This window comes from Rattus rattus, chromosome 3, assembly GCF_011064425.1.
Source record: "Rattus rattus isolate New Zealand chromosome 3, Rrattus_CSIRO_v1, whole genome shotgun sequence".
NCBI classification, from domain to species: domain Eukaryota; kingdom Metazoa; phylum Chordata; class Mammalia; order Rodentia; family Muridae; genus Rattus; species Rattus rattus.
The window spans coordinates 60,057,221-60,083,173 of NC_046156.1; the positions used below are offsets into that span (position 1 = coordinate 60,057,221).

A 25,953-nucleotide genomic window follows, 5' to 3' on the forward strand; every position below is an offset into this window, starting at 1 on the left:
CATCCAGTTTATTATATGCTTCTGTGGCAAAAGGAAGCATCCTGAATTGAGCACAGGAGAGAGAAGTCAGACCTGAAGGATATTAAGCTTGACAAAGACATTCTGTGGTAGACGATTGGTTGGGAAGATGGGGTGGGGGGGCTACAGTGTTGGTGATGGCAGGCAGAGCCTGTTTCCCAAAATAAAACCAGATAACACATTTGGGCTTGTCTTCAACAAATGAGCTTCAATGTGGACCAAAATATACTGAGTGAGCACAGTTGGAACATTACAGAATGTTTACGTGACCACAGGAGAAATGAGCCGAGAAAGCCTATACATATTACATACATATCACATGTACCATACACACTCATGTGTGCAGAACAGAAATGCACGTGTGCAGAACAGAAATGGAAGATTAGGTGGGTGTGATTCTTCTCATCAAACTTCCATATTGGGGACCTGCAGACCAGTTTTAACAATGAGCTCTGGAGGACCCACCATTCCTTCAAGAGGCTGTGCGATGGCTCGTTCTCTGGAGAAACAGAAGTGGGATTAGCATTGTACGGAGTACTCCTTGGGTCCAGTCTGTATGCTTAATGAATGGTAGTTTAGTTTCCCTTGAATGTAAATTGCCACTGATTTTCTTTTTTCTATGAGACATGGTCTCACTTTGTAACACTGTCTTGGAACTAACTAAACAAACAAGGCTGGCCCCGAACTCACAGAGCTCTACCTCATGAGTGCTGAGATTAGAGGTGTGCACCACCATACATCACCATTGTGTTGGGGTTTTTTGTTTGTTTGTTTGGTTTTTGATTTTTGTCTGTTTGCAGATCTATTAAATATGCTATTGTGAAAGGAGAAAACCCACCACCAACTAAAATTACATGTATGCTGGACCTCCTTTCACTATTAGACCGTTTGAGCTCTTGATTTTAGAGCTACTAAAATGTAAAAAAAAAAAAAAAAAAAAAAAAACTGCATGTTAAAATCAATGAAGTATGATATTTCATTTAATCCCCCAACAACTGCTAATCAGCGATATGTGCAGATGAAGAAAGTGAGGCTCAGAGAGGTCAAATAATTTGCTTCAAGTCAAACACCAGAGCAGACGCCAGAACGGGGCTGTGACCAAATCAACCTCCACGTCCAGGTCTTCCTCACAGCCCCATGCTACAGACTGAACCAGTAATTCCCCAGATCTCAGAGATACAGCAATGACGACGATGACGATGACGATGATAGCAACAATGATAACAACAGCAACAACAACGACAGCAACAATGACAATAACAGCAACAACAACACCCCTGATATTCTGCCAAGAGCATTTCCTTTTGGATCTGCTCCCAAACACCCTTTCCTCTGAGGACGGTTGACCAACACCTGAGCCTGCCAGGGCTGTCTAGGGCTAGAAGGGAATTCTGAGGTCCTGGTCTGTTCTGGTTAGAGCCTGAACTCCTGGTATTAGCAGCTCCCTCTCCAAGGATCCCTACAGAATCTATGAAAGGACCAACCCCTTTGGTAGCTTCATTTTCATCTTTCCCAGCGTCCTGACTCTGTTTGTGAGATGCACAGTCAGTCTCATCCATATTAGCAATACCTGATGCTTCCTATGTTTGGGAATGGTTGTGAGGTCCTCTTAGGACTCCCTCTCTCTGGGTGGTGATCTCTAAGTTCCTCTCAGGCTGTGTGTGTGGTGTAAAATCTGCTTTCTCACTGGCCGTTGTACCAATGCTATCCATACTGGGCTCCATTGGAGTGAGCACTGTCACCTCACTAACCTTGAGTACCCGCTTCCCTTGGTGCAGCCTGGGAGTATGCTTGCTTTTCCCCAGCATCTCCTCTGAAGGAGTAATGCCTGCTCCCCTGGGTGGGTGAGCTTCCCTGTGTCTCTGTGTCTTTCTTTAACTCTGTCCACATGCCATTATGTAGGCAATTTGGACTTTAGTAATTTATATGTTAGATTTAAGTTGTTTCCGCTCTTCTCAATTTTGAAATTAATTTTTGTGAGGATTGACATTTTTTTTATTTTTGATTTTGTGTGTATGTGTGCATGCACACACACGTGCACATGCGCACATGTACATATGGGCACATACATGTACACGAGTACATATGGGCACGTTGAGTATAGGTAACTGAAGAGGCCAGAGTGTTCTGGTCTCCTGGAGCTGGAGTTAGAAGTGATAGCAACTCTTGTGTGGGTTCTGGGAATCAGGCTCAGGCCCTCTGTGAGAGACGTATCCTCTCTTAACCACCGAGCCCCAGATTTGACATTTTAAGAGTCATTTGTTGTGGGTTTTGCTTGCTTGCTTTTGATAGCCATGCTTCCAATTTTGTAGCATTCTTTTAAAAAATATTTTTTTTCCGGAGCTGGGGACCAAACCCAGGGCCTTGCGCTTGCTAGGCAAGCACTCTACCGCTGAGCCAAATCCCCAACCCCCTAAAAAAATATTTTTAGTTAATTTTTCTTTTATGTGTATAAATGTCTTGTCTCTCTCTCTCTCTCTCCTCTCTCTCTCTCTCTCTCTCTCTGTGTGTGTGTGTGTGTGTGTGTGTGTGTGTGTGTGTGTGTGTACATGTGCACGCACCACATGTGAGCCTAACCTCGAGGAAGCCGGAAGAGCATGTGAGGTCCTGGAACTGGAGTTACCGACAATTTGAGTCACCATGAAGCACTGGGAATCAAACCAGGGTCCTCTGGAAGAGTAGTCAGTGCTTTTAACTCCTGGGCCATCTCTCCAGCTACCAATTTCATAGTGTTCTTAAATGAGATTTTTTTTTTTAATTCTGCCAGCAGTTCAAGTGTCAGCTTTGTAATGAGATGCTTAGCAAAAGATCATTCCTGATTTTTATCCTCTAATGACCTATTCACAAATCTATAGCTTTAACCAAATCATTGCTGTTCAAACAGAACAGGGTGGGCTTGGGATGTAATAAGAAATCCTGTAGGGGCTAATTGACCAGATCACCTGATTCGCCTGTCATTCAATGTTGCATTCAATGTTGCCACACAGTTCTCTAACCAGTGTGAAAGAACGACAGGTATTTTACATCTCATGTGCCTCTGTAACCGGTTTGAAGCCTGTGTGTATGCACCGGGTTTAGCTAGATGACATAGCTCTCTCAGAACCAACCCTATTTCCCAAATGGTAGGAGAGTACCAGTGTTGCCATAGAGAGGTACACTCTTCTACCTTCCCTCAGAGAATCAAAGGCAAGACAGCAGTCACCTCATTCACCTATAAGAACAGAAGCCAATACTCACCTTCCTGTTGATATCTCAGAGATACAAAAATTGTAAAATATTTCTTGAAAAAGATTATTGTGGTGATTCCTGGGCCGTGGAATGATAGTTGAGCCTGAAAAACCAGAAATTAGGCCAGGCATGGTGGTGCATGCCTTTAATTTTAGCACTTGGGAGGAGGAGGCAGGCAGATCTCTGTGAGTTCAAGGCCAGCCTGGTCTACATTATGAATTCCAGAACAGCCAGTGCTATATAGCGAGACCCTGTCTTAACAAACAAAAACAAAAGCAAAAAGCCGCAGGAATTAGGACCCAGAGAAGAACCTGTCAGAAAGCCGGTTACTAAACTTTTGGAAATAAATACATCTTCCTATACATACTCGGTGGGAACCTTCTAGAAATGAGTCAGGAAGGGTGTCCTTCACCAAGTAATGCTGATTAAACTGCAAAATTCGGAATAAGTCACTGGTGTGAAATCAGAGAAATGAAACCGGATGTAAGCACATAAATTCCATCTATTTCATCAAGCTCGGTCGGCAAGAGAGAGAGTCGGCATAGATGGGAGCCCAATGTGAGACATCTCGCGCCTGGGAATTGTCAGTCACCAGGCTGCTCCTCAGAAGGAATTATCCTGGGATGATCTATATCTCCCGGAATGAATATTACAAGCTTTTTAAAAGGAGTAATAACAAGGAGCTCTTACCCCATCAGTTCTTTAAGAGTTGCAGACATAATTAATAACAGGTGGCTTGCAGCTAAACAATGTACTAGAAGCATGTGTGATTTCGAAGGCAACAGGAGAGTTACTGTCTCATTCATAAGAGTCCAGGTCCGTGCATACAGTAAGGATGGCCAACTAGAAAGCTGTCAGTCTGCCACGGGGGATGCCGTGCCAGTCCTGTGTGTACACAGAAGTCTTTGCTCTGTGAGGTTCATCGCCACCTTTCCTCCTAAGTGAAGTCACTTAAAGATAAATGAACTCTGCAGCTCCATTGATTGAGGTAAACCCCAGCGCACTAACTCAGGCTTTCAGGAATGCTAACACAAGACTGAAGAATCAGAGAATTAGCTGAAACTTTTAATTTTTTTTTAATCTGAAAAGGATTTGCTTGACTCAAATTAATTTCTGAGGGAAATGTTTTTGTTTTACTCTTTTTTTTTTTTAATTCAATGCGAGTACTCTGCTGCACATACACCTACAGGCCAGAAGAGGGCGTCAGATCCCATTACAGAGGGTTGTGAGCCACCATGTGGGTGCTGGGAATTGAACTCAGGACCTCTGGAAGAACAGCAGGCAGTGCTCTTATCCACTGAGCCAACTCACCAGCCCCAGGAAATGGTTTTACATCATTCCCCATAAACCCACCACATTGGGGCTGAAGTACCGTGAGTAGCAGGAGCCACAGACACCGAATCTGAGTCCTAGGGCACTGTGTATAATTCTCGGCAACTCGAGTGACCTGTTCTGATAGCCACTCCTCGGGAACAATGGAGAACTCTCTCCATGATTATTTGTGTTTCCACGGAGCTCTGAGGCTTAAAATGTTTCCCCCTTTCATTCCCTCTTATGATCATTCACGGTCTTCTAAAATTGTCAAATTGAGCCAAGCGGCCCAAAAGATGAGTTTTAGGATCTATTTGTCTATCCTCCCATTTGGCGTGTGTCTATCCAGCACCTCCCGAAAGCCACACTCTAATAGGTACTGTCAGGCAGGAAGAGTGACTCTGATTCTGTCCCCAGGCTCAGTACGTGATTCAGGAGAGGTGTTAGACATGCACACAGACAGCTATGACACCAGGAAGAATCCAACGAGTGCTTTAAACAGGTTCAGGTAAGAATCCTTTGGGAGGGCCACATAGGATCAAGCGAGAGCAGAGAAAGTGTCCAGGAGAGATGGTGTCACTGGGCTCTGGGGATGCATAGCCTGGAATGCCGACAGCTGTAATTGGAAGAAGTGTCGACGCAGAGCTAGAAAACAGCGCAAGGACAAACAAGCCACGCTCAAGAAGCACCAGTCACGCCGGGATGAGCGTCAGTAAGTGGAGAGAGAAGTGGACAGGCTGATATGGGGATCTATTTGTCCAGGCTCCTCAGCGCAGGGTTAGAGAGGTACGGTTTGGTTTCCTGGGTGCTGGAGAGCTATTGACAGTTCTTGAGCAGGAGAGACGACTCAAGCAACCCTTTCTTTATTCAAGGGCTAGACTCAGGCTGCTGGCTGCACAGGGGAGAGGCTGCACTCAGTAAACACTGTTGAGGTACTCCTGAGCTCCAGCAACAGATTGCACGGGGGGCGGGAGAGAGACGCAGGCAGGTAAGTGGCGGCTGGCGATGCTCTCCGGAGAATCCAGCCGAGCACTTGTGCACACACGTGAGTCTGGACACAGGGTGGCTGGATTAAGAGTAATCTTTTTAAAAGGCAGAGTCAATCTCATTGTTCTCCTGCTTAATGTCCAAATGGCCCTCCCTGCATTTAGAACAAAACTCCTTCCCACAGCCTAGCATAAACCCAACAGAACCTAGCCTGGCTTTGCTCTCGCCTCATCTTTTAACCCTCTGTGTTCCAACTCCAACCCTTCAAACCCTTTCAGTCCCTCAAAGGCACCGAGTTCGTTTCTGCCTCTAGGCTTTCGCCTGTCTTATACTCTCTGTCCATAGCATTCTGCCCTCAGAGCTCCTGGGGCAGGCAGGGGTCTTCTTGGTCAGGTCCCCACTGTCACCTCTTCTGAGAGGCCTTTCCTAACATACCACACATCGTGGAATCCACTGGTCACAGACGGTCTGCCGGATGGTCCCCCCTTCTATTATTTCCCCAGAATCACCCTATAAAATCTGTAGTAGGTCAGCCTTTAAGAGCACTCCTTGCTCTTCCAGAGGACTTGGATTCGATCCTCAGTACCCGCGTGGCAGCTCACAACTGCCTGTAACTCCAGCGTCCGAAAGAGACCTCACACTCTTTCTGGCTTCCATAGACGAGGAGTGCACAGGATGGACAGACAGACATTCAGGCAAAACCTTCATGCACATGAAATGAAAATAAATCTAAAATCACTAAACAAGCAACAGCGACAACGGGAGGGGAAAAAACCACATAGCATAGCACATTCCAGGTACTCGACCGGACAAGAGGGAGCTGCCTGTCAGGGAGTCCGGCTTTGCACGTGAGTGCACGTAATACTCAGGTAAACTAGGCAAAAAGTACGTGGATAAGTAGGGCTAGAACTCGGGAAGGAGGCAGGCGGGGGCGGGCGTGGGGGACAAAGTCTGACGTCACTGCGCAGAGAGATGAAAAGTCAGGAGAAAGCCGCCCTGCCTGCCCGGTCCCTGATGCTATCGGCCCCTCCTGCGGGTCCCAGATTCCGGATCCCAGCTGCAGCTGTTTAAAGCCCACAGAGGATTCATCCACTTTCACCTTCCACACCCAAGCAAAAGCCCCCTTGTCCACTCACGTGCACTGTGCCCCGGAGTTTCCCAGTGCCTCTCCATCAATGTCTCCAACCACCATCTAAGACTGGAAGAAAATGATCCCCTGATTTTGCAGAAGAGGAAACTGAGACTCGGACATATTAAATCATCTGAAGGGTGTCAGGTCTGGTGCTCAAGTTTAGCCTGAGTGGCCCCAGAATTCGTACTCAAGCACTTTGCAGGGTGTTCAGGGGGTAGGATGGGGGATTGGCTCTTCTTTTTGGTGGGGCCGTGACTTTTGGAAACAACCAGAAGCTCCGGTACACAGTCTGGCTTTGTGATCTCAAAGGGGTCCTGACTGAACAGCCAGACAAAGGCACACAGGCAATGCTGGGTTTGCTCTGTGAGGAGCCCGTGTAGTGGAAGCTTAATTTTTTCCCCTCCCTTCCTGCTCTCCTAAGAACAAAACCAATTCTTGATTTCTTCAGGCTTCTGTTATCTGTCAGAAAGCTCCCCACATTCCCGTGCCTTTCCTCGTGTCTCCTATTCTTATATTTAAGCATATTTTATAACGTGTTGCCATTTCCACAGTGAAGGGCTGCAGGGGCTGGGCGCGTAGGCTGCTTAGGAGTTACCTCGTCTGTGAAAGGAACTGGAGAAAAATGAAGTCTAGAGCTTGGTTCAAAACATTCCTACCCCACTCTTTGAAGTCTGTGGCCTTAGGCAAATACCGGAGTCTAGATTTTTCTCATTGTAAAATGAGAAACTGTTACGCCGTTTCCTACATCACAGAGCCTTGCAGATGCTCAAACCACACCCCATGAAAGACCTCTGCAGAGCATAAAGTTATAGTTTCCAAGAACCTGTTATCACTGTCTTCATCACAAAAAGCAAGTGTCCTCTTTAGAAGACCTAAAACAGACATTTCGGCCTATTCGGAATTACCTAAATCAAACCCATGCCTCTCTTCTCTCCTTAGAAATAGTTCCCAACCCTTGGCGTTACCCTTTGCTCAGTGTACCTGGTGTCCCACTTGAACAAAGTTGATGTTTGCCCTGACTGGCACGATAGTCTCTGGCCACCCATAATCATTTATGCAAAATAATTAGGATGAAATTAAATATTAAAGATCAATATCTTAGTCACATTGCTTTCATTTTAAACACTTAAATAGTCTAATGTGGTCAGTGGCTACCCTATTGGACGGCACATATAGGGAAATATGTCCATGTTTGTGGAAAGAAAGTTCTGTTAGGCAGAACCTTTCCATTTTTTTGTGAGCTGATAGCTATCATAGAATCTAGTATGTGTCCTCCTCAGTTAACCTAGACCTTCCACTCTCTTCTCATTGGCTACTTTTTCTCACTCCTGTCATAAAATACTGAAATAAAGCAACTTGAAGAGGGGCTGTTTGAGGGGACAGCATCCATAAAAGTGGGGAAGGTGTGGCAGCTGGAGTGTGAGAGGCAGGGCACAGTACCCTGCAGTGAGGAAGCAGACACGTGCGTGTGTACTTGCGTGTTTCCTTCTCTGGGACCTCAAGGACAGCGTCACTCACATTCACATGGGTCGTCCTTTCCAGTTAACCCTTTCTGGAAACACCCTCACAGAGACACACCCAGAAGTAGGTCTTGCAGCTCACTCTGTACTTCCAGCTGACTCCTACTGAAATTGACTCTCACGATCAACCATCAGGACTTAAGGCTAAACCACAGAATGGCAAGGGTGGGAAGACATTAGCCACTGTCTTCCAAGACTCTGATTTTTTTAACATGAGGAGACTTAAGCCCTAAGTGATGAGTTTGCCTGCTCCAGCCCACTGCTGTCCTCAGGGTCTCAGAGTGGGTGCAGAGGCTTCTGTCCCTCTTACTGGACTCCCGATGCCATCAGCTCAGGAAGAAATGTTGCCTGAGACACAATTCTCACTCAGGCTGCCCGCTCTGCCAGAGGGCTTCCTTCCTCACTCCTGGCCACACATAGCCACTAAGCTCTTACTATGTCACCATGGAGACAGGCCGGTAGGTGAGTACCCACACTCTTGCCTGGGCACCTCTGTGCGATCACGTGTGCCCTTCTCGACTGGCTGCTTAGACAACTGCAGGTTTCAGTGGCTCAGAGCTGGAATAAATTCCCCAGGCACAGCTCTATCTCCTGAGATTGGCCTTGCTCCTCTCCACACATAAGTTCAATCCATAAAATAGGGAATCGTGATGTAAAATGCCAGGAAGTTTGGGGTGGGATCGTTGTCCTATCCTGTGAGTCAGGATCACATCTAATGTGGATATAAAAGGCTTTTGTACTGAGGTCTCGGGGCATCCTTCTGAGTAGACCACTTTCTGTTCTGATCCTCATCAACTGCTGGCCGTTCCTAGATAACCCAACGTAACACTTGCGATTACTTTCAGTTGCTAAAATCTCACATTAGTGTTTCTTAAAACCTCTTACCCCTAAAAGTAATCCTCACTGAGAGTCCACAATCAAATGACCAGTGGACTAGGAGCAGTAAAGGGATCAGAGCCAGACACGGTGGCTCCTGGGAGGCGAGGCAGGCAGATCTATGTGAATCAGGACAGTCTGGTTTGTATAGCCAAGTTCCAGAACTACATAGAGAGACTGTGTCTCAAAAGTAAACAAATAGAAAACAAAAATAAAATGACATAAAAGTCTGTCATGAAGACACCGAGTGTCTGGTTGGTATAAAACCACATCAAGCACTAACAGCTCTCAACACATTAAGTAGCAGATATGCCGGGAACATGACTGCTTGCTTACTCTAGCCTTCCACCACCTATCTGGACTGACTGGCTGTGGGACCCATTCTTCACGGAAAACTGGATGGTGGGGCCTGAAGGAGATTAACTGATTATTTGAGGATGAGATATATGTGCAGGCAGAGTCAAGTCCAGGTTTTGGGGAGAGCTATTTTATTCAGATGGGGAAGGAGGCTCCAAAAGAAAAAAAAGTTAAACTTCCTTGGGTGAGGTTCCTCAGAAGGAGCCCATGAAGGCGACAGGCTCTGAAGAGTAAGTGACACCGGTTACCTTCCTTTCTGTGAGTTCTGTGGTGGTGACACAAAAAAGCTACACAAAGATTTCGGATACCCGAGGCTATTGCATCAGAACGGCCTCATTACCTCGTCTTCTATGGGGTACCTTAAATCAGGCCTCGTGGGAATCGGAGGCCTCCAAGGATGCTGAGAGCCTCTTCCTTAGCGGGAAGAATTTCCACTTCTGCATGGATGATGCTTAGAGCTTTACCTCACTACACAAGGGACGATATACGTTTTATTTTTACAGTGTGTGTGTGTGTGTGTGTGTGTGTGTGTGTGTGTGTGTGTGTGTGTGTGTGTGCAGGTGCCCAAGTTAAGAACTGACTGATAAAGGTGCTGGGAACAAAACTCTGGTCCTCTGTAAGAAGCTAACCACTGAGCCTCTCCATACCCTCCATCCATCCCAGCCCCAGCCCCATATTTCTCTCATTTTTTCCCAAAAAAGCAAACTGCTCCTAGCCTTCCATCTCTTGACACCCACCAACCCCAACAAGCGGATTTTTGAAACCCGTTGGCTGTGGTAATGAGTTCTTATGAAGGAGAACTCACGGACGGTGTGGAATCTGGGCAGTCTTATTTGGCAGAGAAGCGTTTTGCTGGTGTTTAACTTCCTGAGCCGAAGCTTATTATTATTGCTCCCACTGCCGCCGCGGCAACATCCGTAGGTTTGGGAAGAGCCTTCTCCACCCTGGCCTGTTTTCCAGAAGCATAGATAACTTCCAACATATCCTAATTGAGCTGACATTTCACACATATTTGGTCTATGCCTAAGGGAAATTTAGGAGGGAGAGACAAAATGGAATCCATTCATTCATTTCTGAGTCAAGTAAAAGCCATGAGAAAAACATTTCACTTAAAAGAAAGAAATGCTCGACAATTAATGGTCCACAACTCTTTTTTTGTTTTTTTTTTTAAGCATCAAGGCTGTCCTATAACTGATCCTTTATGAGAGAATTAATGCCTAACTCTGGGGGGAAAAGGAAAGTGTGTAGGGAAATAATGAGACCAGAAGTGAAAGCAGGTAGTGTTCTTGCCCCAGGAGCACCCCACCCCCGCCCAGCAATCTCAGGAGCCAATCTCCTTCTAAGGCAGCAGTCCCTTATCTGCTGAAGTGGAGTGCTGGTGACCCGGCAGGTCCGTCTGCCTTTTTTCTCAACTTCTGGATATCTGTTTCTGATTTAAGGTCCCACATAGTTCTGACGAGCGCACTTTCACAGACACACAGAACCATCGGTGACCTCCTGCATGCTGCTCTCTGTGGCTGAGCTCGAGGCCCTTACCTAAGCATGCGCTTGCACATCAAGCTTTAGATGTGCTAATGACTCCACTGCCCCAGACAGTGCCTTGGCTGTCTCCTCCAGACCTATTCTCCTAGACCTCTGTCATAGGATGGCTCTGCCTAAGGGCAAAGCATCATCTCTGGAGACAGGTTGCCTCAAGAAACTTAAGACACAAGAGGGTAAAGTCCTCCTTATACGGGCCTTTTTCTGAGAGGGGAAGAGAAGAAAGACCAGGCCTGGTGGTGATGGCTGGTGAAGCCTGTGGCTGGAAACATCCAGCCAGACTTAGTACATCCAGCCAGACTTAGTACATCCAGCCAGACTTAGTACATCCAGCCAGACTTAGTACATCCAGCTAGACTTAGTACATCCAGCCAGACTTAGTACATCCAGCCAGACTTAGTACGTCCAGCTAGACTTAGTACATCCAGCCAGACTTAGTACATCCAGCTAGACTTAGTACATCCAGCCAGACTTAGTACATCCAGCCAGACTTAGTACGTCCAGCCAGACTTAGTTTCGGCAGACCGTTACTGCTTTCTGCATCAGGTGTTATGTTCAACGAGGTGTCTGCCTGGAGACACCAATTTCAGAGCCATCTGTGGGTGAGCAGTAACGGAAGCTTTGCAAAACCACCCACAGAGAGCGTGTTGAATGAAAAGAAAGTCTTAGGGTGGAATTTGGGAAATCCTTGATATTTAATTTAAAAGGCAGAAGCGGAGAAAAGGTGAAAGAGGGGAGGGAAAAAAAAGTTAGTGTCCCTGAAGGCATTGAGGAGTCAATGACACAAACCTTCGGAAGAATCCAGGCAGGATGCAGGCTGGAAGATGTAGGCTGGAAGGCAGACAAGGTGCAGGTATGGCGTAGGCTGGAAAGTACCTCATAGGTTTGCCTGAAGCCATTTGTTTCTTTAGCCAAACCAGTTTCTAAGGAGTAGAGTGGGTGTGGTTCGGAATGAGCCTCTTCTAGTACTGGGACTACACTTCCCAGTTCTTGCCTGTAGCTTCCCTGGACGCCTGGTGGTGCTCGCTCTACGTTTTGGTCCTTACCTCCTGGTCTCTCCACCTCATCCACACTCAGTGAGCACATCACTCACTGGCTTCTGACCCTTGACTCCTTTACTCTCTCCGGATTTCCTTGTAGCCTTTACCACTGTGTGGTTTTTCTAGCTGCTCGCCTCTCTAGACTTCCAGACCCCTCGTGGTGATCCCCGAGCACTCCAACCTCTCTGTCTCACCAGACATCTTCAGCAAAGAATAAACAAGCAAATCAAAACAAAACTAAACTAAACAAAAGCAAACAAGCAAAAACAAAACCACAGAAAGAAGCCATGTTCACTTAATTTTAGGAAGGTTTTGGAATCTCCACCCGGATCCTCTTTCCAGTTAATTAACCAACACCACCTTTCATCCAGTCCTCCAAGGTAAAACTCTTATAATAATGATTTGAGTTCTTCTCTCTCTTAATTTCTACATCCAAACACTCTTGAGAACCTGTTCACCTGAGGAACATCTCCAAATCCGTCATCCTCTTTCCCCAAGTAGCGCATACCTCTTGGAAGATGCATTTCACCTTACTTTTAATCTTTGCTGACCCCTAGTAACTGTGCTCATCACATCCAAAGCTCATCACATATCGGCTGGAGGAATGCTAAGACCTTTTGCTGCTTCCTCCCTCCCCCTCCCCATCCCCATCCCTCTTGACCTTCCTCTGCTTGTACTTCCTCCAACTCTGAAGGGATTCTCTGAACCATCTGCTGACCGATCCCTCCACAGTCCCTTAGTGGGTGACATTGGGAATTTTTTGGAAGAGGATTAAGTGTGTAAAACCAACTAGGTGGGTAGGGGAGCAGGGGAGATGAAGAACATTTGAAATGTAAATAAAGAAAATATCCAATTGAAAAAAGAAAAGGCCAACTACTCCAGATTTTCCCTTCATCCTCCAGCAGAGAACACCACTTACGAGACAAGAAGGACCCGTATAACCTACTCTTCAGGGGATGGAGGAGGGGGACAATCACAGGAGAGAAGTTACTCCTTGAGGAGCACATGATCTCCCCCTCAGTGGAGCTCAGAATAAGAAGCCAGTGACTGCTGAGCAAATGACTAAGGGAATGAGCGAGAGTGTGGATGCTGAGGGGAATTCCTAGAAGAACCTGTGTCAAAGAGAAGGCAGCCCCACACCATCGTTGCGGACATTTTAAAGACTGTGGAGGAAGACTCATTTCAACATTAAACCTTCAGATAAAGCTCTTTAATAGGGAGTGTCTAGCCTGTTGGTCCCCAAATGACAGTATCGGCTATAGATAGTACTTAAATAATATTCTATCCTATTTATATTATTAATTAATCCATTATTAATTAATTTACTAACAACAATAATAGATTAGTATACGTAAACAATAGTAGATATCGCTGGTGTAGGCATGTTCTTTAAAAGGATCCTCCCAGGGCTGGAGAGATGGCTCAGTGGTTAAGAGCCCTGACTGCTCTTCCAGAGGTCCTGAGTTCAATTCCCAGCAACCACATGGTGGCTCATAACCATCTGTAATGAGATCTGGTGCCCTCTTCTGACTTGCTGGTGTACATGCAGGCAGAACATTGTATACATAATAAATAAATAAATCTCTTTGAAAGGATCCTCCCGGTCATAAAGAAACCCCACACCCTTTGAGGCTCACCCTGGCCACATGGGAGGGGAGAACAGCCAGGTTAACTTAACCAAATTCTCCCTTAGGCATGCTTCGCAGTGGTTTGGGTCTGAGCCTCTCCCCAGGCACAGGGCCCTCTGCTCTTTGGCCTGTTTTCACGGTATGAGAAGCCAATGACCTCTAGCTATATTAAGGAATGAAACCCGGTGCATTAAGCCTCTGTCTGTGCATCACAGCAGTGAGAGCTGGGGGTGGGGACGACTTGATGAGTCACCTTGTAAAAGGTTTCCTGATCTGCCAAAGCAGTTATTTATTTATTTTTGATGCTCTTAAATTAATCACCTAATATATTTTAAGGCCTGTTCTTGAGAGAGCTTCCTGCCCTCTTTCCAGATTCCTTAAAAGCCTACCCTTCTTCAAACCGGGGTGCTCCATGCTCGAGGACCTCACTTGCCAAGGCTGTTTATCCTTCTAGGAAGGATGAGAAACCAATCCTTGTGAATAGCAGAGAAACGGGGTAAAAAAACCTCGTAGTTTCCATTGGTCTTCTCTTGTACAAATCCATCCCAGAAAAAAAAGAAAACCCTAGAGAGGCTGAGAAGATACTTTAAAAAATGCACTGCCCCCCTCCTCCCACGGTACCATCCAACAAAGATAATATCTGTGATATGTGTGTGACTAGGAGTAGAGGCACATGTGTGTGTCTGTGGGGTCTAGTGATAGACTGGGGTGTCAGGGTGTGTGTATTGGGGGGGGTTATTCCCTGCAGAATGGAGCATGTATCAGGAACAATGAAGACTTCGTACTTGGTAAATAATATTGCAGGCTTCACAGAGAGGAAGACTGAGAGCCCTTCCGGTGCAGGAAGGGAAGAGGACAATCTATTGTCATGATGACTCTGAGATTCGCTGTGAACGAGGTTCCCAGAATCGGCATTTAGTAACGAGGAAGGTTGTTTTTATTTTTAAATTCGTTCTTTGTTGAGGTCTCAGCTTCGTTATCTTGAATGGGGAGGGTTGCTGTAAGGATGACCTCAGAAAGTACATGTAGGGCGCTGGGCCAGGTATGTAAGGAGTGCTGCTCCTTTTCCTAGGAAGAAGTGACTTCCTCAAGTGGCGCAGCTGGTTAGACAGCAACCTGAAAAATCGCCAGATTTCCTAACTCTGTGCCGAATGTCTTCCGCTCGCTAGCACAACTCTGACCCAGGAAAGAATGCAGAACAGGTAAAAGTAGAATTTAGTTCAGATCTGGGTATTATGGTGCCCATGAAGGGGAAATTTTTTAAAATCATATTACTTTATTGGTGAGTACCATGCACCGGGCACACCCTCCATTCCATGCTGGAGATGCGATCACCTCCCCTGAAGCACCCCAGCATTCCCTCTGTCTTAGAGAGGGACCGTGGGGGTTAGGCAGCAAGGGAAGTGAGCAAAACCTCAGCCTGTGTGCAGAGCCCAAGGCCGGTGTGCTCCGCCCGCCTGTGGAGGAAAGACCAGGAACGCAGACACAGATGAACTAGAACTGCTAGTTAACGGGAGCCAGAATCAGGCTGCACCGGATGGCCCTTTGCCACACCCTCTCTCAGTGGCTGCTGTTTCCAACACATCTGTGGAGGAGTATGGTATAGCCTTGAGTGAATAGAGCTTGTTTCCCCGAGTAGGAGAAGCTGGGAAGACAAATGAAGAACCCGTTACCCGAATTCCATAGAACCAACTCTGAACGCACCTGGATGTCAGGGAAAGGTGCTTTATTTCCAGAATGAAAAGCCAAATAGTCCAGGAATGATAAGATCACCCTAGTTTTTCTTATGAACTCCTAGAAGTCATCTTTGTTGGTATAAATGAGATCATTTAGCCTAATTAGTTCCAAGCTTAATTAGCAGTAATTATCCCAACATGGGAGTAATATCCGAGCAGGAAGTGCCGAGTCCTCGATTAGATAGATCTCTAATTGGTGTTACAATATTGTAATTAAAGCGTGTTTGTACGCCTCTGCCGCAGCACGCGATTTGTTTCATGTCTGATTAAACAGGGAGGAACTGCAGCCTTTGAAGGGACCAGAATTTTAGATCTGACTCATGTGACATATTAACCCTGTGACTAAAGAGATTTGGGACCTGCTTTTGTGGTCAACGTGAGCGTCAGGCATGCTGGGGGAAGGATGGGTTCTTCCACGGTGGGTCGCTCATCGCTCTCTCCCATGGCGCATGTGCAGAAAACGAAGTATTTGATTGGAGGGTCACTTTGTAGGTGTTGCATTTTTAGAGAAAACTCTTTTCTTTCTTTCTTTCTTTTTTTTTTTTTTTTTTTTTTTTTTTTTTTGAGACAGGGTTTCTCTGTAGTCTTGGCTGTCCTGGAGCTCACTCCGTGAGACCAAACGGACCAAAACTCACTGAGATCCCCTGCCTCTGTTTCCTGATGGCTAGGATTAAAGGCGTGAGCTACTGCCACCCAGAGAGAAGATTCTTGTTATAACTCAAGGAAGGCTGTGAAAAGAGTGATGTCAGCTATCACTTACTGAGTGTTTACTACAAGCCAGAAGCCGAGCTGACTGCTTCAAACATCAACACTCATTAAAACTTCAGAGGAACCCCCTGAGATAGCTTATTCTAATCCCCATTTCAAAACAAGGAAGTCTAAAAGGAAGGAAGTGGCTTTCTCGGGTTAACTCTAGGTTATCCCTCTGGCTACAAATGAATGTCAGCCTTCCCGCTACTTCTGGTTCCCAGACCAGGTTAGCTCACACAAGCAGACAAGATTAGCTTCCCAGAACAAACCAAATTAACTCCCAGAAAGAGACAAGGCTTGCTCACCCTTATAGACCAAGTTAACTCATCCAGGCCAACCAGCTTAGCTCCATGAAACAGATCAGGTTAGTTCCTCCATACGAAGCAGGTGAGCTCCCTGATACAGGTCAGGTTAGCTCACCCATGCAGACCAATCTAGATCCCTGATACAGTGTTGATATTTACAGACCAAGTTAGCAAATGCACGCAGAGCAGGTTAACTCTCCCATGTATACCAGGTTAGCTCGTCCGGGCAGACCCTTGCTATTCTTTCACACTCTTTTCTGTTGTCCCCACAAACCCATGTCATCTCTGCTCCATTGCTTCCTGTGTTCCCAGCACCTAAGTGCTAGCATTACAGTGATTGTCAACAAATGAGAACCAATTCAATTATCAGTCACCCCACATACCAGTCACCTGCCTCATTGTATTCAAACCTGGGTCTGGTGGTTCTCTGGTCTGGTTCCCATGGTGCCTTTCATGGCAGCAAACCTAACACTGCACTTCTGAGCAACACGAGCCTCATAAATGTGTGTTTGAGGAACGCATGGCAGAGCGGAAGTCTTAACATTTCAAAATGCTGTCTCAAAACCTTTTAGGAGATCCCTTAACTTCGCATTTATGTTTATCTGCTTAACGCTTCAACTTTACGTTATAATTTAGGGATATTTTTTAACCCATATCTAATCATTGGTAATTGAATCTAATAGCCCTGAGAGAATTGGAATAAACCAGATAGAATTGATGTGTCTTTGCACAGCACTGCAGTTGAGAGTCTGCAGAGTCGTTAAACGTACCTAGCACTCTCCAAATCTGTTCTTCAGGCATCAGCAGTTGACAGCTTTTGACACGTTTCGAGAATGTTCAGTTATCATGATCAGCAACACAAAATTCTCAGGAATCTTTTCCACGTTAATTTTGCTAGACGTTTAAATAAATATGTTACCTGATGCACTGTGGAGGAAAAAAAGGCTGGGTCAGGATGGAGGCAGGCAGTTTTAGAGTTTGGAAATCACTATCCTTCATTTTTAAAAAAAGTATTCAGCTGCTGTGTGTGTGCACACAGATGCACATGGGCCATGGCATGTGTGCGGAGGTCAGAGGACAACTTTTGGGAGCTGGCTCTTGCTTTTCTCTTTGCTGAGTCAGCTATCTCTTGTGGTTGATGCTGTGCTGGGTATTTCAGGCAATTCTCCTGCCTCTGCCTCTCATCTCAACACGGAAGCACTGTGATTAGAGATGAGACGGGCACCCCATTCAGCTTCATGTGTGTGCGGATCCTGGGTTGGCATCAAGGCTGTGAGGTTCAGCAGCAGTCACCTTCACCCGTGGTGCTGGCTCCCACAAGCCTTTGCTGTTTAATCTCCATCCCCACTGAAATGTATTTAGGGGCCAGGAAAGCATTCGATGATAACTTTTGCTTACTTATTTGTATTATATGTGGCTTAGGATGCCCCCAACTCCTGAAACCAGACAATTTTTGCTTCAGATTCTCAAGAGACTATAGTTGTATACCACTATCCCTATCTAAAACCACATATTCTAGAAAATAAATAATGAAATCTCATGTGTGTGTGTGTGTGTGTGTGTGTGTGTGTGTGTGTGTGTGTGTGTGAATGCTATCAAGATCCAAGGAAAAATGAAATCGCAACATTTTTAGGAAAAGGAAGAAGGAAGGAAGGGGAAGGAAAGAAGAGAAAACCTTTCTTATATGGATCCTAATTTATAATATATACATGTATTTCAGTAGACAAGCGTACAGGTAGCTATAGTACACCATTTAGAATGGAAGAAAAGAAAGGATAAGTTTCAAAAAGACGAGAGTTACAGAGATGGTTCAGCAGTTAAGAGCACTGGCTGCTCTTCTAGAAAGCCAAGACTCAATTCCCAGCACCCGCGCAGCGGTTTACAACTGCCTATAACTCCAGTTCTAAGAGACCCGACACCTCCTGCTGGCCTCTGAGGGCACTGCATGCGTTTACAACTGCCTATAACTCCAGTTCTAGGAGACCCGACACCTCCTGCTGGCCTCTGAGGGCACTGCATGCTCCTGCTACACAGACAGGAGATCTGTCTGTTTCATATCATCACTCATACAATCAAATCGAACCAAATCGATTAGAAGCAGAATGCTTAGTAATGAACTCTCACAGGCACTGTACTTTCTGTAAGTCACCCGGATGCTCTCTCACGGTGTAACAGGTTGTCACTGCAGAAAACCTCCTGAAACGTGATGCCCACACTAGCTTCCATAAGTGGCTGTTCCCCTGCTGGGAGACCTGGATTTCAAATTATATTTCATACTAGTGTTCCTGTGAGAGGCAGTTCTTTGTGACACTAGTAAACTTACTCCATTTTACTCTTTAAATGAGGATTTTAGCTATTCAAACTGTAGCATGAGAAGACTGTTATAAGTATGTTTTAAATGTAAGTTTGAAAACTCTGAGACCACTTAAGAATGCTTATTTTTATTTGTTTGTTTGTTTTTGTTCCTGAATTTCAGAGTAGTGTGCCAGGAATCTGCAGACACCAGGAGTTTTTTTTAAATAGATTTATTCATTTATCATATATAAGTACACTGCAACTGTCTTCAGATACACCAGAAGAGGGCATCGGATCTCTTTACAGATGGTTGTGAACCACCATGTGGTTGCTGGGATTTGAACTCAAGACCTCTGGAAAAGCAGTCAGTGCTCTTAACCACTGAGCCATCTCTCCAGCCCCACCAGGAGATTTTTTGCTTTCACTCAACGTCATAATTCTGAGTTGTATCAGTTGATGAGTAAACATACTTTTAAATAAAAAAACACATTTAAGAATGTAAAGATTAGGGCTGGAGAGATGGCGCAGCGGTTAAGAGCACTGACTGCTCTTCCAGAGGTCCTGAGTTCAATTCCCAACAACCACATGGTGGCTCACAACCATCTGTAATGGGATCCGATACCCTCTTCTGGTTTGTCTGAAGATAGCTGCACTGTACTCATAAATAAAAAAAAAATAAGAATGTAAAGATTAGCATCTTAGTGGGCATATACTTGCACGTAAAGAGCCCCATCGTTATTACATAAGCAGTTCCCTATGCTCTGTGCATATGCTAATATTATATATTTGTCAGGGGAAGTATACGCTACGGAGCCCTAGGTCTCTTGTGGACAAGCCATTTAAAACGATCTGGTAGCCGCACCCAATCTATAGATATTAACTTAGCTGGGAAGGGAGCCCAGGACCTCCGCCTTCTAGACAAGCGCTGTATCACTGAGCCACCACTTTGGATGAAGCAGCATCGTTCACACTGAACTTACAGATATATTAACTCACTTTCCAGTCTGGGCAAAAACAGAGTGAGAGTGAGACACTCGCTACACAGAAACCACAACCACACAAGCTCCTAAAGACATTTTTCTTGCAAAGCCATCCTGAACCATTGTGTTGACTCCTGGCATCTAGGGCTGCGTTTGGATCCAGTGCTAGTAAGTAAGAGGTACCACTGCTCTGGTAACCATGGCATCATCCAGGGTGGGCCCTGAAGTTTGTTGAGTTTTTGCTTTGACTAACTTAAGATGATGTTTCTCTCAATACTGGCCGTGATGAAGCTGATCACTCTTAGCATCTTCACGCATGCCTGGTGTCCTGTCACTGGAGGGGAGAGGTGAAAAAGCAAAGATGAAGCTCAGGAATCTATCGCCATCACAGAGAAGTTTACACAAAGACCATCCTCATTGCATCATTTCATGGGGCCAGAGCTTGATGGAGTCATAGGAAGTCTCAGTGCAGAAATATGCACAAAGCTGTCTGCAGTAATTACACGAAAATGTGGGATTGTTTTTTGGCTTTCAAATAACCACATTAGTAAAATAGTTGGATTTACATTGGACATGTAACAATGTGGGTTAAATTCATGGCAATTTGATCATGTTAGGCACCCGTGCAGCACACTGGCCAAGGTCATTGTCAGCTTTTTATAGTTCTGTTTAGGACTATTGTGCCCTGAAGATGCTACTATAACATTTTTTTTTAACCTTATTTTTATTGATGGTTCTTTAAAAAAAATTCATTTATTTATCATATATAAGTACACTGTAGCTGTCTTCAGACACACCAGAAGAGGGTGTCAGATCCCATTACAGATGGTTGTGAGCCACCATGTGGTTGCTGGGATTTGAACTCAGGACTTCTAGGGAAGGCAATCAGTGCTCTTAACCACTAAGCTATCTCTCCAGCCCTTAATGATGGTTCTTAAATGCTTTAATCTCCCCTTCAGCCCATCACTCAGCAAAGGTAATGGAAAAGAAAGGATGGGGTGGGGAGGGGGGAATCATGTGGGGAGTGGACCTGTTTAGAAAGGATCTTTGGAGGAACTCCCATCTGTGTTGTCTGGAAATGGGCAGTTCAGTTCACAGGTTAGCAGTGGCAACTCGATCCACTAGCAAACACTTCAGGGAGACATCAACAGTCCAGTTTGGTGAGTCGGATAGCAAGCATGAGTCAGCAGTGGTGGCACTGCCTAGCAGAGACAGCCAGGCCTCAGTCTAGGTACAAGTCAGCGGGAGGGACCAGGAAGAACAGCTGGAGACATTCTCTGCCAAAGATCAGTGAAGACTGAGACCCACTAGCCTTGCACAGCTAGCTCTATCAGCAAGCCAAGCTCAGCTCCCTTCACTGTCCTGTTTATATCCCTCCAAACATCATGTGTCCTCCATGGGTCTTTCCTCAGCACGTGCTGAGTCTGTCTCAGCTGACATCACTCTGCCAATCAGCCTGAGTCTGAAGAAGCGGCAAGAAACTGCAGCACACCACCAGAAGTTTTTTGGTGCGTTTCTCTCTATGGAGTCCCAGACACACGTGTGTAGTTAGCAAAGAATCCTTCATTGCGTGTGCTTACACATGACTGCTTTAGCAGAACATCCTCTCTTCTGTGTCTACTTCATCAAAATATTCCTCCACGAGTCTGCCTTCGTCTTTCACCTGTGTCTACTTCAACTAAATGTTCATTCACGTGTTTGCCCCAGTCAAACACCATCCAACACAATTGACTTTCCAAAGAACCCTTAAGTTTCCACTTCATGCTATCCCTTAGGAGGCTGGGGTAGTCTGGTGGTCCTAAATTGCTCCATTATATATCAGATATCTGTTTGTTATCCCTGTGACTTTTCGTTTCATCTGGGGCTCTCCATGGAATTTGACTCTGATATTTTTTTTTTTTTTTTTTTTTTATTAACTTGAGTATTTCTTATATACATTTTGAAAGTGTTAGTCCCTTTCGGTTTCCGGCAAACATCCACCTAATCCCTCCCTCCCTTTCTTTATGGGTATTCCCTCCCCATCCTTCCCCATTGCCGCCCTCCCCCAACAATCTAGTTCACTGGGGGTTCAGTCTTAGCAGGACCCAGGGCTTCCCCTTCCACTGGTGATCTTACTAGGATATTCATTGCTACCTATGAGGTCAGAGTCCAGGGTCAGTCCATGTATAGTCTTTAGGTAGTGGCTTAGTCCCTGGAAGCTCTGGTTGGTTGGCATTGTTGTACATATGGGGTCTCGAGCCCCTTCAAGCTCTTCCAGTTCTTTCTCTGATTCCTTCAACGGGGGTCCTATTCTCAGTTCAGTGGTTTGCTGCTGGCATTTGCCTCTGTATTTGCTGTATTCTGGCTGTGTCTCTCAGGAGTGATCTACATCCAGCTCCTGTTGGCCTGCACTTCTTTGCTTCATCCATCTTGTCTAATTGGATGGCTGTATATGTATGGGCCACATGTGGGGCAGGCTCTGAATGGGTGTTCCTTCTCTCTCTGTTTTAATCTTTGCCTCTCTATTCCCTGCCAAGGGTATTCTTGTTCCCCCTTTTAAAGAAGGGTGAAGCCTTCACATTTTGATCATCCGTCTTGAGTTTCATTTGTTCTAGGCATCTAGGGTAATTCAAGCATTTGGGCTAATAGCCACTTATCAATGAGTGCATACCATGTGTGTTTTTCTGTGATTGGGTTACCTCACTCAGGATGATATTTTCCAGTTCCATCCATTTGCCTACGAATTTCATAAAGTCATTGTTTTTGATAGCTGAGTAGTATTCCATTGTGTAGATGTACCACATTTTCTGTACCCATTCCTCTGTTGAAGGGCATCTGGGTTCTTTCCAGCTTCTGGCTATTATAAATAAGGCTACTATGAAAACATAGTGGAGCATGTGTCTTTGTTATATGTTGGGGCATCTTTTGGGTATATGCCCAAGAGAGGTATAGCTGGATCCTCAGGCAGTTCAATGTCCAATTTTCTGAGGAACCTCCAGACTGATTTCCAGAATGGTTGTACCAGTCTGCAATCCCACCAACAATGGAGGAGTGTTCCTCTTTCTCCGCATCCTCACCAGCATCTGCTGTCACCTGAGTTTTTGATCTTAGCCATTCTCACTGGTGTGAGGTGAAATCTCAGGGTTGTTTTGATTTGCATTTCCCTTATGACTAAAGATGTTGAGCATTTCTTTAGGTGTTTCTCAGCCATTCGGCATTCCTCAGCTGTGAATTCTTTGTTTAGCTCATATTTCTTTTGTAATCACAGAACGCTCTCATGGTTGAGCAAAGCACTTTATGGGATAAAAGAGGTGAATGCAGTAGAATGCTCTGGAAGCAACATCTCACTGAAACTTTTTATTTTTATTTTAAATATTCTTTTTAATTTCAATTTTATTTATAAAGTATTATAAACTATTTAATAATTATTTAATTATTAATAAATAAATCAAGTGTTTGAAATATTATTTAAAATATTTTATCTTGAAAAATTGTTCCATTGTGTGCACAAGTGTATTTTGTGTCTTGATTTTTGGCTTGGAAAATATAACTGACTGCTGGAATAGACTGGTTTTAGGCTAAACACTTTTTACACATGTACTTTTAAACACACAAATCCTTAAAAAGGCCAAGTTTTTTATTTGTTATGTAGACCTTGATTTTTCAGTTTTTGTTTTATTGAGGCAAGATTTCTCTGTGTAGCCCTGGCCATCCTGGAACTCATTTTGTAAACCAAGCTGACTTGAAACTCAGAGATCTGTTTGTCTCTGCTCCCCCAGTGCTGGGGTTAAAGGCGTGTGCCACCATACCCAGCTCTAGAACTTGAATTTTTAATTTGTATCCATATGCTGGGCCAGAAGCTGTCTAACGCTACCTTTGGAAATTTTTGATCCTACCATCTGAGTTTTTAAAAGGTATGTGTATTGTGTGTGCTGTGTATGTATGTCATATCTCCATGACTCTAATCCTAAATATGACTATAACCAATATGATGAATCCAACCCTGAGTGGGTTTTCTAAAGGAACAGAACCGATAGAATAAATATATATATTAAAAAGGAACTTATTATATTGGCTCATAGGATGTAGTCCTAGTAAGTCCAATAATGGCTGCCTCCACTGGAGAGGTCGGCAATCCATAACTCCGGAAGCTGGATGTCTTAAGCAGTCCAGATATGATGTTGAAGGTTGGTCTTCTGAAGAAGTTAATTCTAATATCAGGAACAGAACGTGGTGGCAGCAGGATAGATGAACTTGCCAGTGAGAGCGAGGGTAAGTAGGCAAATAGTTTCCTCCCTACATGACCTTTTATCTAAGCTACCGCCAGAGGTTGGGATGAGTCCTAATGTTTCAAACAATCTGATCACGAAAATCCTTCGTGGGAGTGAGTGCCTAGCTACTTGCACTTTAGCTGATTCCAGATGTCTCGCGTTAATGATCAATATTAGCCCCCACAGCCAAATATTTTAAATATATATGTTGATCCTTGATACCACACCTCCCACTTTCACTAAACTTAAACTTAAAAATCTTCCCTTTCTGATGCCTTAATACAATTTTAATTCTTTTTTTTCCTCGTTATACCCTCTAGACATTCCAGGCAGTTGTGCTGTTGTTAGTTGTTGTTGAGACAGGGTCTCTCTCTATCTCTGGCTGGTCTGGAACTGAGATCGGCCTTCCTCTGCCTCCCAAGTGCTGAGAATAAAGGCACGAGCTCTGGGCTTCAACCCCAGCTCCAGCTCCGGCTCCAGCCGCGGCCCCAGCTCCAGCTCCGACTCTGGCTCGGGCTCGGGCTCGGGCTCCGGCTCCGGCTCCGGCTCCGGCTCCGGCTCCGGCTCCGGCTCCGGCTCCGGCTCCGGCTCCGGCTACAGGTTTTCTCTGCTGTCACAGTATGTCTAAAGGTCAGCTTTTCCCTCTTTGCAGGCTAATGGCTGCATGACTTCAGTTTCTCCCTTAGCTGATAAATCTGGCTTAGCTTCCTCCCCTCTCTGTCATATGCTTTTCATGTATTAGGCATTCCAAAGATGGCTGTTGACTTGAAGAGAGTTTGTGACAGTCTGCAGGTTTCACTTTTTTCCTCCAGGCCTTCAGCTGAAGAAACCTTTCTGGACTAACTCATGTCAGACTTCACTTTCCGTCGAGTTTCTGCGCACCTGGTTTGTGTCACTGATTTGCGTTCCTAGTTTCCTATTTATTCCTTCTGAAGTCTAAGGAAAGGACGCCAGGACTTGGAGTTGGGAAGTTTGGTTCCATCTCTGCTAAGTTACTGTGGGTGGGACAATCATTCAACTCCTTTAGGTTTTGATTTTTAAAGTTTTAATCTGAAAGATGGAAGGAAGGGCAGGAACATGATGCCTAAAGTCTTCTTTAGACTTAGAATTCTGATTTTTGATTCAATCCCTAGTATGGTCAGAGGGAAAGTTCTGATTTAGGGTATATTTATTCCCTGAGCAGGTCATGAACGTCTCCAAAGCAGACTTCTTTTTTTGCCATGTGAAAGAGAAATGCTCTCAACTTAGATGAAGTTTAATAGATTCTTCAGATCTGACTGCTACTCCGCCCCTCTAATAAAGAAGTTATGCCAGAGCAGGGGCCTCTTACAGTCCCTACTTTCCCACAGGGCCTCTCGGATCCATGTCTAGGAAATGCTGGTCACCTGGGGGCCACCTCACAGTGAGACTGTGTGCAGGGCACACCTAAGAGCTTTGCCTCCCTAAGCAGTTGTGTTTACGGTTGGTGCTGCTTTGCTCGGTAAGATCATTACCTTGCCAGTAATGAGAGCTGTGTGTGATATGGTTGGAATCATGTCCCTCGCCTGAGATGGAGAACTCACGTGATGCTGAGTGGGGCCCATTATCCCAACAGCACTCACAGGAATGCTCAGTCTGGCAGATATTAACTGGAGAACCACGGCAGCCATCGGGTGCCTGGCCTGCCACCTTGTCACTTTGGGATGTTTTCTGATTTCCTTGGCTTCAGCATCGCATTTCTCTCTCCCTTCATTCATCTTTCCTTCTCTTATGAAGCAAACGCAGCACACCCCATTTTCCCCATCCGTCCCTACCTAGAAATCCCGATGTTCCCATTTATTCCAGAGCAATGTGTTTCCTCTTTTGACTAAATGATGCACAATCCACTCATTCATCCGTTTGCCTCTGTGCCCCCAGCCTGGGTATTGAAATCACTCTGAAGAAGCCGCTCCCGCAGGCAGCTGTGGGTGAAATAGATGAGCTGGGAGAAGTGCTCAAAGCTTCAGCTGCTGTCTACTGGGG

At 45.3% G+C, this 25,953-nt stretch overlaps 1 protein-coding gene and 1 non-coding gene across 4 annotated transcripts in view; one reads left to right on the forward strand and one right to left on the reverse strand.

Moving 5' to 3' along the window:
- Bcl9 (BCL9 transcription coactivator) overlaps positions 1 to 25,953 on the forward strand; it is an 87,130-nt gene that overhangs the window by 15,954 nt on the left and 45,223 nt on the right. The window lies entirely within an intron of this gene.
- On the reverse strand, positions 2,773 to 2,852 carry LOC116897622. The gene has a single exon (XR_004387603.1). It is a non-coding gene; the product is annotated as a small nucleolar RNA SNORD71 (small nucleolar RNA).